The sequence below is a fragment of the Ovis canadensis genome, chromosome 10 (genome assembly GCF_042477335.2).
Source record: "Ovis canadensis isolate MfBH-ARS-UI-01 breed Bighorn chromosome 10, ARS-UI_OviCan_v2, whole genome shotgun sequence".
Classification (NCBI taxonomy): domain Eukaryota; kingdom Metazoa; phylum Chordata; class Mammalia; order Artiodactyla; family Bovidae; genus Ovis; species Ovis canadensis.
In genome coordinates, this window is record NC_091254.1 from 31165909 (window position 1) to 31178376 (window position 12468).

Here is a 12468-nt window from a genome sequence, read left to right on the forward strand (position 1 = left end):
AATTCTTAAATTCCTATAGAACATTCCTTAACTTGGGGGGCTCCTTCTTTGTCATTCTGGATAGTGATAATCTTTATTGTCCTAAACCCAAACCCAAAATGAGTTTTTTCTTTTTCTGTCTCCACTATATTCATAGATACCTCTTTGGGTGTCTTCTCTCTGCTGCTAGTATTCATGAATTTAGGCTGTTTTGGTTTTGGAAAGGTGATCCAAACCCAATACATTCCATAACATACATCTCCAACAGGTTCTAGATGAGCTCTCAGGAATCACATACTTTAAATTTCTGCAATGAAACATGTGAATAGTCACACCAAGCAGATAACTAAAAATTATGCTGCCTCATTTCAACTCAGGGTAGATTTTGCCACAAAAGACTTTAGGTCAGGTCAGGTATTGCTACCAAATCTGTTATTAAGAATTATTTTTTAATGTCCAGAACTTTAGGGCGTTACAATTGAGGATAAAGAATTTTGGAATTCAGGTTAAAAGGTGGTGAGCCTGTTATTTAATGGTTTCCTGAGGGCTTGGAGCTACAGTTCTCCCATCTCTGTTTCATCCCTTTCATTAGCAAACAATTTCCACATTTTGTCCTTCTTCACCTCTGCTACCACTGCTTTCAATAAAGCCCTGGGCTGTATAGTTGCAACCATCAGAGCCTCCACCTTCAACACCACTGGGTCTCCCACTGGCGCCTGAGCGATCAGAGTTGCAAATTTGATTACATTTTATCTCACTAATTCATAATAGCTCCCCACTGCCCACTGGAGAGATTCCCAAAGTGCAAGTTTCCAGTTCAGGGTGTCCCTGATAGCTCAGTTGGTAAAGAATCTGCCTGCAATGCAGGAGACCCTGGTTTGATTCCTGGGTCAGGAAGATCCCCCCGGAGAAGGGATAGGCTACCCACTCCAGTATTCTTGGGCTTCCCTTGTGGCTCAGCTGGTAAGGAATCCACCTGCAATGTGGGAGACCTGGGTTCAATCCCTGGGTTGGGATGATCCCCTGGAGAAGGGAAAGGCTACCCACTCCAATATTCCTGAATTTCATAGACTGTAGAGTCCATGGGGTCACAAAGAGTCAGACACGACTGAACCACTCTCACTTCCCTTCACTTCACTTGGGTGTCTTTGGCCCAGCCCCCATCTGTACAGTTGCACTCAGCCCCCATCTGTACAGTTGCACTCAGCCTCTGTTGCTTCTCTCTCCCCTTCGCTCTCAGCGTGAGACTTACAGGTCACTGAACTTCCTCACTTTCCCACCTTTGGGCTCATCTAATATTTAAGTGCCCTTCCTTGAGGTCAGCTTGGTGAATTCATCCGTACTGTTTACGATGCAGATGAAACAGGTCATCAGTGGAAGTTTCTCAGCCCTACTGAGTTACAGTCCATCACTCCTTTCTTCACATCACTAGCGTGGCCGATGCTATGCTAGATGGATGCTTGCGTAGCTCTGATGAAACTCTTGTGGGTTTTATCTGTGTTTCTAAGTAGGCTCTGGTCTTCCTGAGGGCAGGGACTTTGCCTCCATCATCTCTGTATTCTCAGCATCCAACTCAGTACGTCAGTGTGCTTTTAACAGTTAATTGAAGGAATGGATAACTGTTGTGCAGTCATACTTTCAGGTATTTTCTGGAAAGTATCTCAAGGACTAATTGTTGAAGAAACAAGTTCTTGTACAAACTTTAAATTCCTGGGTCCAATCCTGCATGCATGCTAAATCGCTTCAGTAGTGTCTGACTCTTTGCGACCCAATGAACTATAGCCCGCCAGGCTCCTCTGTCCATGGGATTCTCCAGGCAAGAATACCAGAGTGGGTTGCCATGCCCTCCTCCAGGGGATCCTCCCGACTCTGGGATGGAACCTGTGTCTCTTAGGTCTCCTGCATTGGCAGGCAGGTTCTTTACCACTAGCGCCACCTGGGAAGGCCCTATACAATTGAGGGGGAAAAAAATCACCTATTTTTCCGAATAAAAAGAAATCTGTTCCTGATTTCCCCTGTCAGAGGCTGGTGAAAGTCCAGTTTTGCCACTGATGCTGGGGAACAAGAATCCTCTTACTTTAGAAGAATCCAGAGGTCATAATTCAGAAACCGCAAGGTGCTGGTGTCTGCGCTGTGCAGTGAGGCCGGCTGGGAGGTCCTCTCTCTCCATGTCAGCATCAGGCCTGCTGCTCATTCATCAGGGTGCCTGGTTTTCTGTTCTCTGCCCTTCGGCAGCAGCCTGACAGAGGCCTTCCTTACTTCTTCTTGCTTGTATGAGCGCTCATCCCTTTAATTCCCCGAGTCTCAGGGAAACCTTGGCACAGGCCGTCACTCCCAACTGCAGTTTAAAGTGTTGGCTCCCAGCCTCTCTGCATCTGATGTGACATGCCTCAGTGCATTAAACAGCCCTGTGGACCAGACCCCTCTGGAAAGGAGCCTCAGACCTTTAGAGACAGATGCAGGTAAGAAAAGGAGATGCCTTCTTTTTAAGTCCACATTGTTGAAAGAACCCCAAGTTACAGTAGGTTAGTTTTCTTTTTCTTGATAACTCACCCTATTATATGAACACCAAGGGAAAACCAACAAGGGGATAGATTAGTTTGACAGGCTGTCAGACATCATGTGGAAATTTTGCCTATGATTTTTAAACATATTTTTATTTGGCTGCCCTGGATCTTAGCTGCAGCACGTGGGATCTAAATCCCTGAGCAGGGGGGAATCAAACCCGGGCCCCCTGCATTGGGAGCATGGAGTCTTAGCCCCTGGACCTCCAGGGAAGTCCCATAGTTTGTTAGCTCTAGAGATACCTTCAGCTTCATTTCTGTCCCTCTTTCTGTGGGATATAGTCAGGTAGGTCTTCCTAACAAGCAGTTACCTCTTTGCTCTTTAGCTAGTAATGTTCATGTCATCACATGTTCTGTAATAGGCAAAATCCTGTTCAAGGCTCTGCCTCTAATTCTTACAATGCCACAAGACAATATCATCTCCATTTAACAGATGAGGCTTACAGAGGTTAAGTGATTCTTTCTTTTCTTTTTTTTTTTTTCATTTTTCCAGTGTATTCACTGCAGAGGCAGACTTGGAAGCAATATCTATGTAATTCTCAAGCCTATGAAATTCAAGCACTCTCCTAAATCTTTTAGCATTCAGTTTAAAATATAACCTTCCCTTCTTCAGTCCCTGGTGGCTCAGATGGTAAAGCGTCTGCCTGCAATGTGGGAGACCCTGGTTGATCCCTGGGTCGGAAAGATCCCCTGGAGAAGGAAATGGCAACCCACTCCAGTATTCTTGCCTGGAAAATTCCATGGATGGAGGAGCCTGGTAGGCTACAGTCCATGGGGTTGCAAAGAGTCAGACATGACTGAGGGACTTCACTTTCACTTTTCCCTTAATAGCCTTCCCATGCACTTTAAATCATTGCAAAATTCACTAACACAAGATTCCCAAGCTCTGTTATGTAAATTCTTGTTTTTGTGAGCCTAAGGAGTTCTTAATTCTCAGCCTCAAACAATTCTTGCATGGCAGGGGGAAATATTTTATTAGCTTGTTTCACTAATGTCCTATAGTTAATTCATTTTTTTCTCAGAGTTTTGGTTTTTAGATAATCACATCCATGCTCTTCTCTACTCACAGGTATAAATTTGGCATCTGGCTGAGGGCTGCAGTTCTGTGTATCATTTTGTGCCTTTCCTCTCCTAGGTAATTCTTCAAAACATCAGGAGACTAGATGGTTGAAGGACTATGTCAGCCCAATGACATGAATGTTTCTAATTCAGATACTAAATGACTTTCTCCTTCCTGAGGCTTGGCAGATTTTTCCTCCTGAATTGCCTAATTTTCTTCAGATTGTAACATGGCTATTTTAATCACAATGCGCTATGATTGCTTGTTGAGGTCATCAAATCATGATTCCCAGGGCAAGTGTTGGAGAAGCATCATTGAGCTTAGTTTATCTCCTGTTCATTGTATTCCCTGAACTTCACATTTCAGCTTCTGTATATTTTTAGCAATGACTCTTTTGCAGATTGTGCCATTAGAGAAAACTTGGCTGGCTCACTTTTTGGTGACTTTCTTTAAAGTGTGAATGTTCTGTTGTTATAGATTAGGCGACAGAGGATGAGATGGTTGGATGGCATCACTGACTCAATGTACATGAGTTTGAGTAAACTCCGGGAGTTGGTGAAGGACAGGGAAGCCTGGCGTGCTGCAATCTATGGGGCTGAAAAGAGTTGGACATGACTGGGTGACTAAACAATGACAACAGATTGGAAATTGAAAATAGTTGTCCTGGAAGGTAGCAAAAAGTGAAGTAAGAAATGGGAGTGCTGTTTGAAAGAGACAACAACCCTTAGCAGAGTCGATAGGTTCTCTTTTTTTTGGAGAGGGTTTTGACCAGACACAGTACTGACATTTCTTAGATCCTTGTGTGAAAACTTCTTCTGTCCAGGGATCCAGCAGGGAAACACTCCGCTCCACCTACCACAGCTGGTTGGACTGGGGCATCTGGCCAAACTCTGGTGAGAAGGCTATAAGAGAGGCTCAGAACAAAATCTCTGCCCCGACAGGGAGAACCTCAACCAACCTGGTCACCCTCTCTTAGAAATCTGAACCAAGGAGTATGGAAAAGATCAAGTGATGAGTGGCAGGTGTGGAAGACAAATGCAGTCACAGTAGATCATGAGTGAGGATGCAAAAAGGAAGGAGGAAATGGAGGGAGTCAGTGTAGGAGCTGGAGAAGCAAGAGGGGCACAGAGAGGAGCGGCCTGGGAGAGAGCAGCTGACTCCCATGGAGGTGCCCTGTGCAACCTCAGGCGGCCCTAGGTTTTGTACAGAGCTGGCTGTGCTTTTCTTTCTGGGCTTCTGTGGGGCCTCTTAGACATCAGTGATTCCCACTTGCTCGTTCCTGTGTGTATCCTGACCATAAACTCCTTAACTGATGGAGGAACTTGATGGAGATTTTTCAACAAATTAGCAGGTCTAACCTTCATTTTAAATAGTATCTTCCCCCTTCAGGTTTTATTTGTTAGTGCAAGAAATAGAATGGATATACAAGAAAGTTATTTTGGGGCTTAATTTTACTGAATGAAAGGCATAGGGTTTATTTATTTTCCCCTTTAAGAGGAACTTAATGTTATATTCTGTGGGCATGAAGGTGAACCAAGAGAACAAACAATCCACCTATCACAATTGTATCATGTAAGATCAAGAACCATCATTTATGGAGAGAACTAATCTTGTTGATGGTGAACTGTCCTTATGGGTTAAAATTATGTTTATTCAGCAAAGTCTAATTTAACCTGTATTGTAAGTTAGGTACTTTGGGAAAAACTGTGCCTTCACAAGGTTCAGTTCAGTTTAGTTCAGTTACTCAGTCATGTCTGACTCTTTGCAACCCCATGGATTGCAGCATGCCAGGCTTCCCTGTCCATCGCCAACTCCCGGAGCTTGCTTAAAGTCTCAAGATTAGAGTTCTGTTGAGCTTCATTTTTCAGTTTAACTTAAGCCAGGCAGACTCAGGCCTGATGGTGCTGTGCTCCGGCATTTTTTTTTTTGTTTTTATTTTACTTTATTTTTCTGGCTGTGCTGTGTGGCATGTGAGATCTTAGTTCCTCAACCAGGGACTGAACCCATGCTCCCTGCAGTGAAAGCACAGAGCCCTAACCACTGGACAACCAGGGAATTCCCACTCTTGCATTCTTGAATTAGGGAAGAAACAGAACAAATAACTGAGAATATGAATATTGATTCAAAATCTGACTCTGTTAGTTACTATGTATGAGCTGGGGCATGTCACTTAATCTCCAGTTTCCTTATACACAAAATGCAGATGATGATAGTATTAAGCATATAGTTTTGATCTTATGAGAATTAAATAAAATGATATATTAAAGACCTGACGCAATACTTGGCTTTCAATTAGGGCTCAAATACACAGTTACGAAGTCTGTAGTCCGTATTGCTGTTGTTAATTTGCTAAGTCATGTCGAACTCTTGCAACCCCATGAACTATAGCCAGGCTCCTCTGTCCACAGGATTTCCCAGGCAAGAATCTGGAGTGAGTTGCCATTTTCTTTTCCAGGGGATCTTCCTGACTCAGGGATTGATCCCACATCTCCTGCCTAGGCAGGTGGATTCTTTATCATTGAGCCAGCATGGAAGCCCATAGTATTAGATGTAATCGCTTTTATTGTTCTTGAATGGTGTAATTCAGAGATTGGCTAACCGTGGCCAGTGGGATTTGTCTGGACCACACCCTGTTTCTGTAAATACAGTCTTTCTGGAAGACGGCCTCATCCTCTCGTTTGCTTATTGTCTGTGGCTGCTTTCACATTACAATAGCAGAGTTGAATGGCTGTGACAGTTTATATGGCGTACACAACCTAAAATATATGCTATTTGAAAAGAAAAAAGCGAAAAGCAAAGGAGAAAAGGAAAGATATAAGCATCTGAATGCAGACTTCCAAAGAATAGCAAGGAGAGATAAGAAAGCCTTCTTCAGTGATCAATGCAAAGAAATAGAGGAAAACAACAGAATGGGAAAGACTAGAGATCTCTTCAAGAAAATTCGAGATACCAAGGGAACACTTCATGCAAAGATGGGCTCAATAAAGGACAGAAATCGTATGGACCAAACAGAAGCAGAAGAGATTGAGAAGAGGTGGCAAGAATACACAGAAGAACTGTACAAAAAAGATCTTCATGACCAAGATAATCACGATGGTGTGATCACTTACCTAGAGCCAGACATCCTGGAATGTGAAGTCAAGTGGGCCTTAGAAAGCACCACTATGAACAAAGCTAATGGAGGTGATAGAATTCCAGCTGAGCTATTTCAAATCCTGGAAGATGATGCTGTGAAAGTGCTGCACTCAATATGCCAGCAAATTTGGAAAACTCAGCAGTGGCCACAGGACTGGAAAAGGTCAGTTTTCATTTCAATCCCAAAGAAAGGCAATGCCAAAGAATGCTCAAACTACTGCACAATTGCACTCCTCTCACACACTAGTAAAGTAATGCTCAAAATTCTCCAAGCCAGGCTTCAGCAATATGTGAACCATGAACTTCCTGATGTTCAAGCTGGTTTTAGAAAAGGCAGAGGAACCAGAGATCAAATTGCCAACATCCACTGGATCATTGAAAAAGCAAGAGAGTTCCAGAAGAACACCTATTTCTGCTTTATTGGCTATGCCAAAGCCTTCGACTATGTGGACCACAATATACTGTGGAAAATTCTGAAAGAGATGGGAATACCAGACCACCTAACCTGCCTCTTGAGAAACCTATATGCAGGTCAGGAAGCAACAGTTAGAACTGGACATGGAACAACAAACTGGTTCCAAATAGAAAAAGGAGTACGTCCAAGCTGTATATTGTCACCCTGCTTATTTAACTTCTATGCTGAGTACATCATGAGAAATGCTGGACTAGAAGAAGCACAAGCTGGAATCAAGATTGCCGGGAGAAATATCAATAACCTCAGATATGCAGATGACACCACCCTTATGGCAGAAAGTGAAGAGGAACTAAAAAGCCTCTTGATGGAAGTGAAAGAGGAGAGTGAAAAAGTTGGCTTAAAGCTCAACATTCAGAAAATGAAGATCATGGCATCTGGTCCCATCACTTCATGGGAAATAGATGGGGAAACAGTGGAAACAGTGTCAGACTTTATTTTTTTGGGCTCCAAAATCACTGCAGATGGTGATTGCAGCCATGAAATTAAAAGATGCTTACTCCTTGGAAGAAAAGTTATGACCAACCTAGATAGCATATTCAAAAGCAGAGACATTACTTTGCCAATGAAGGTCTGTCTAGTCAGGGCTATGGTTTTTCCGGCGGTCATGTATGGATGTGAGGGTTGGACTGTGAAGAAAGCCAAGTGCCGAAGAATTGATGCTTTTGAACTGTGGTGTTGGAGAAGACTCTTGCGAGTCCCTTGAACTGCAAGGAGATCCAACCAGTCCATTCTAAAGGAGATCAGTCCCAGGTGTTCTTTGGAAGGACTGATGCTGAGGCTGAAACTCCAATACTTTGGCCACCTAATGTGAAGAGCTGACTCATTGGAAAAGACTCTGATGCTGGGAGGGATTGGGCTCAGGAGGAGAAGGGGACAACAGAGGATGAGATGGCTGGATGGCATTACCGACTCGATGCACATGAGTTTGGGTGAACTCCGGGAGTTGGTGATGGACAGGAAGGCCTGGCGTGCTGCAATTCATGGGGCTCCCAAAGAGTCGGACACGACTGAGCGACTGAACTGAACTGACTGACTCTACTGAAAATGTTTTCTGATCATTGGCATACTAGAAACAGGAAACAGTACAAACTTAAGTCATACAGATCTGCTTTTGAATTCTGCTCCTTAGTTTGGTGAAATTGAGCTAATTTCCCTCTCAGATTCAGTTTCCTCATTGGTTATGATGAGATAAATAGATGGTTGTCAGAATGTAAATAAGTAAATACATCTGTATCTTCTTTTGACTTTTCTCGCCTATAGTAAGGAAGGTTGGGTGAAAGTTTTGGGTTTAATTTCATTGTTTTTCCCCCAAATGTCAAAACATTGCTAATTTATCATTTATAGACACACCTACCTATCTACCTATAAGTGGGTAGTTGTACTTTATTTGAATTCTTAGCACCAAGTATGACTGCTCAAAGCCATGAGCAATAGAAGCTGTTACTAAATTTAAATAAAAAGTATTCTTCTCCAAGGGGAAAATAGTTTGTCTTTCAAAGTCATTAAAACAAATTTCTTAAAGAAAATTAGATAAGTACACCCATAGCTTCAATATTTTATTTATATACTTAATATAAATTGAAGTAACTTGCTATTTGCATCATGATTACGATTTGAACTCCTTTTGAGTGGTCTTAATGGATTTCTGGACTCGGTCTGATGTATCTGGTGAATGGGTAGAGGACCAACTGTGAGTAATAGATTCCACCTTCTACTTCAGACAGTTGCAGGGATGAATTAACCATAGTTGAGTCCTCTGGTGATTATACTTGAAGGTTAAGTATAACATACAGTTTCATGCAAATCACTCTTCTTTCTCTTCAGTCTTGAAAATGTCGTTTTCCTGAATGTGTCATACTCAAATAATTCATGAATAACTATTTTCTGTTTTCCTGCTAATTTAGAAAAAAACCATCATCTCATTTTTAGAGATTAAATACTTGTAGATACGTCTCATTTTAGAGGTCAAAGAGGCAAATTCAAAGTATTAAATGTGTGCATGCTGAGCAAATTAGTTTTAATTTTTATCATTGTTTTAAATTTTTTTCCTTTTATTTAAAAAGAAATTCTTCTTCATTTGCTTTTCTATGTTGACTCAATTCCCATCTTCAGGATAGTCTCTTTTTATATACTCTATTTTGAACCATGCATCTTCTAATACAGATTTTAGTAGTGGAAACTGCAGATGGTGATATTGAACATTTTATCTAATTTTAATTTTTTCCCCTTTAAAACTAATTTCCAAATGCTGTTCTTAACACTTTTGCCAATGGTGGTGGCATTGCTGCAGGGGACCTCTGTCAAACGCAGTCTCACGAGAGGCATCCCTGGGTAGCTGTGTGAAGTTATTCACAAGTTATTTAGGCCAATTTTTGACAAAGTAAGTTCCACAAAATCAACATAAATTTTATAAAGGAGTCAGGATAATTTCTCTTGAAACATCTTATTTCTATTATTTTTTTTAAAAAGGAATTGCATTCGTAGTCTTACACTTAGCGATGCCTTAGGTATAACATGCACATAGTAGGCCTCGCTAATAAACCTGTTGAGAGAGTAAGTGAGGTTGCAACACTGGTATCTGAACTTGATTTAGTATATATTTAGTGGTATGACCAAATAAGGCACATAGTCCATAAATCACTGGACCCTTCTTAGATCTATTGTTCATATAAGGAGAAAAGTAGAGATTGGGAGGCCTGAATCCCATAGCTGACTTGGATGCTACTAGGTCAGGTGACCTTGGATAATTTATTTAGATTTTCTGACTCTTCATCACCACTTCTGCTAATAAATAGCCTGAACTGCATGGTATCTAGGCTCCTCTAGCTCTTAAATATATTGAATATGTTACTTTCTGTTCTTTCCATTTCAATACTTCCATTTCAATGGAACTCATACAAAGAATTTCTCTTTTACATATCTAGACTGTAGAGTACTTTTTTTTTTTTTAGGTCTTCTACAGCTCCTGTAGGAATGATAATGACTGTCCATAACTGTCTCGGCAGAGTTGAAAAGAATTATCTGCAGCGTGGTTCTGAGACCGATTCTGTATGAAACATGCATGCTGGTTGGAGGGTCTCAGGAATAAATTTAGATGTGATCATGTAGTATGAAGATATCTTTATTTAAAAATTGTTATCGACTATAATGATACCATTTTCTATTGAGGAAGCGTAATGATTTTTGAAAGTGAAATTTCCTCAGTCGTATCTGACTCGTTGCGACCCCATGGACTATACAGTCCAAGGAATACTCCAGGCCAGAATACTAGAGTGGGTAGCCTTTCCCTTATCCAGGGGACCTTCCCAATCCAGGGCTCGAACCCAGGTCTCCTACTTTATAGGCGGATTCTTTACCAGCTGAGCCACCAGGGAAGCTGACCATGATTAATTACCAACTGAATAAAACGCTCAAGTAAGATCCTGACCAGGTATCTTTGGCTCACCTTTGATCTCAGTTGCCTGCATTGCAGAGTTCCAAGTTGTCTCCTACTGCTGGTGGAACTGGGTCCTAATTGTCTATAGTTTCCTTGATACCATACCCTTAATTAGACTTTTACATCTTCCTTATTTCTTTCTGCTTCCTGGCATCATTTCCCACATAAACAACTTGCATCCCAGTCCTTGTCTCAGCTCTGCACTTGGGGTCACCTCAGCTAAGACAAGATCATCTGAATAATAGCGTGTTATTACCTTTCAATATCTGAAATCAATGTAAGATAGGAAGTACAAATCGTACTCTTCTCTAGAAGCCAGAATAAGCACATTTTTAAGACCTCATAATCTTAATTATAAATAAAAACTTAAATGACCTTGGATCATTTTCAACAAAAATCTAGCTTTTAAAAAGGAGAGCTTTCTCTGCATTGTGCCTTCTACACCTGTTTGGGCTTTGAAATTTTAACCCTTCAAGGACTCGAATAGTGGGAACATTTGTTCTTCAGGGAGCCTGGGGGCTGTTTAAAAGAGCAACTTGATGGGGACTGACTTTGAGAAAAATGCCACAGCAGAAATCCTTCCTATTGATATCAGACTCTTGGTCTCATTTCTTAGAAACTCCTAAAATCATTGACAATTTGATTTTTCTCAGAAGATCCCCAAATAAAAGTTAAAGCTGTCTTTTATTTGAAATTAATCTAAAGAATTTAAGAAAATGTGAAAATTGTGGGTTCTGGAATATTCCTTGCACAGGAAGTTATGCCTTGGTTCATCAAAGCCTTGACTGGACTCCCTAGCACTCAGAGTAGCATAGCCTTAGACTCTGCAAAGATCATTGATTCCAAGTATTCATTATACACTTGAGGGAAAAGAAGCTTCAGCTAAGACCAAGGTCAGACGTTAGCAGCAGATGGAGGTTTTCTGTCTCAGTCTTCTGCTCCAGTGGAATCATAGCAAATCCTGAGGTTCCAACTGGATGTGAAAACTCCCAGTAACATTGCTGGCTCAGGTGGGCATCTGGTGTTAAATATCAAAAACCAAAGACAGAACCAAGACTGATGGGAATGTCACTAAGGGAAAATGGGGAAGCTATTTGTTTTTGCAAACTGCCTGCAAAATGATAAAACTTACCATTTAAAAAATTATAAAAATTAACAAAGAAGTTCTGTTCTACTGCATATTTGCTGTGAGAAAAGGAATCTTTCCTGCCATGTCAATAAACAAGGGTGTCATCCTCATCTGTGACTACAGCCTTCCACCGTGTGCTGGTGAGCCCTGAGGAAACTCAGGAAGGAAAGAATACAAGCCATCTAGCAGCCATCAGACTGCAGCCACTCCCTATGTTGAGCCCTGAGCAAATTTCAGTTGTGAAAACACAGGATACTGGCCCCAGATAGCTGAGTGTACCAAAGGAAGGATTTCAGTAAGCCCAGACTCTTGCATCTTCCAATACATAGAAAAGCGCTAAATTCCTTAACTCGACATATCTGCTTTCTTTATTTAACAGGAATTTTTTGATGTTCCTGGTTACTTGCCCTTTGTTGCAAAACTCCTCTACGTGCTAACTCGACCCTCACCTCCTTGGAGCAGTTTCTCACGTCTGTCTGAAATGCAATACCCTGGGCTGCAGTCCTCATTTTGCCTCAAGTAAAACTTAACATACTACTCTCACACTGTGCCAATTGTTTTCAACAACTGGGGAAAATAGCCATTAAGAGAAAGCTTAGTAATATTACACTGTCCTCAGTTTAGAATGACATCGTTAAAGTCACAGATGTTTCTTTCAAAATCATCGTTGTTACTGTGGATTAGAGCTCA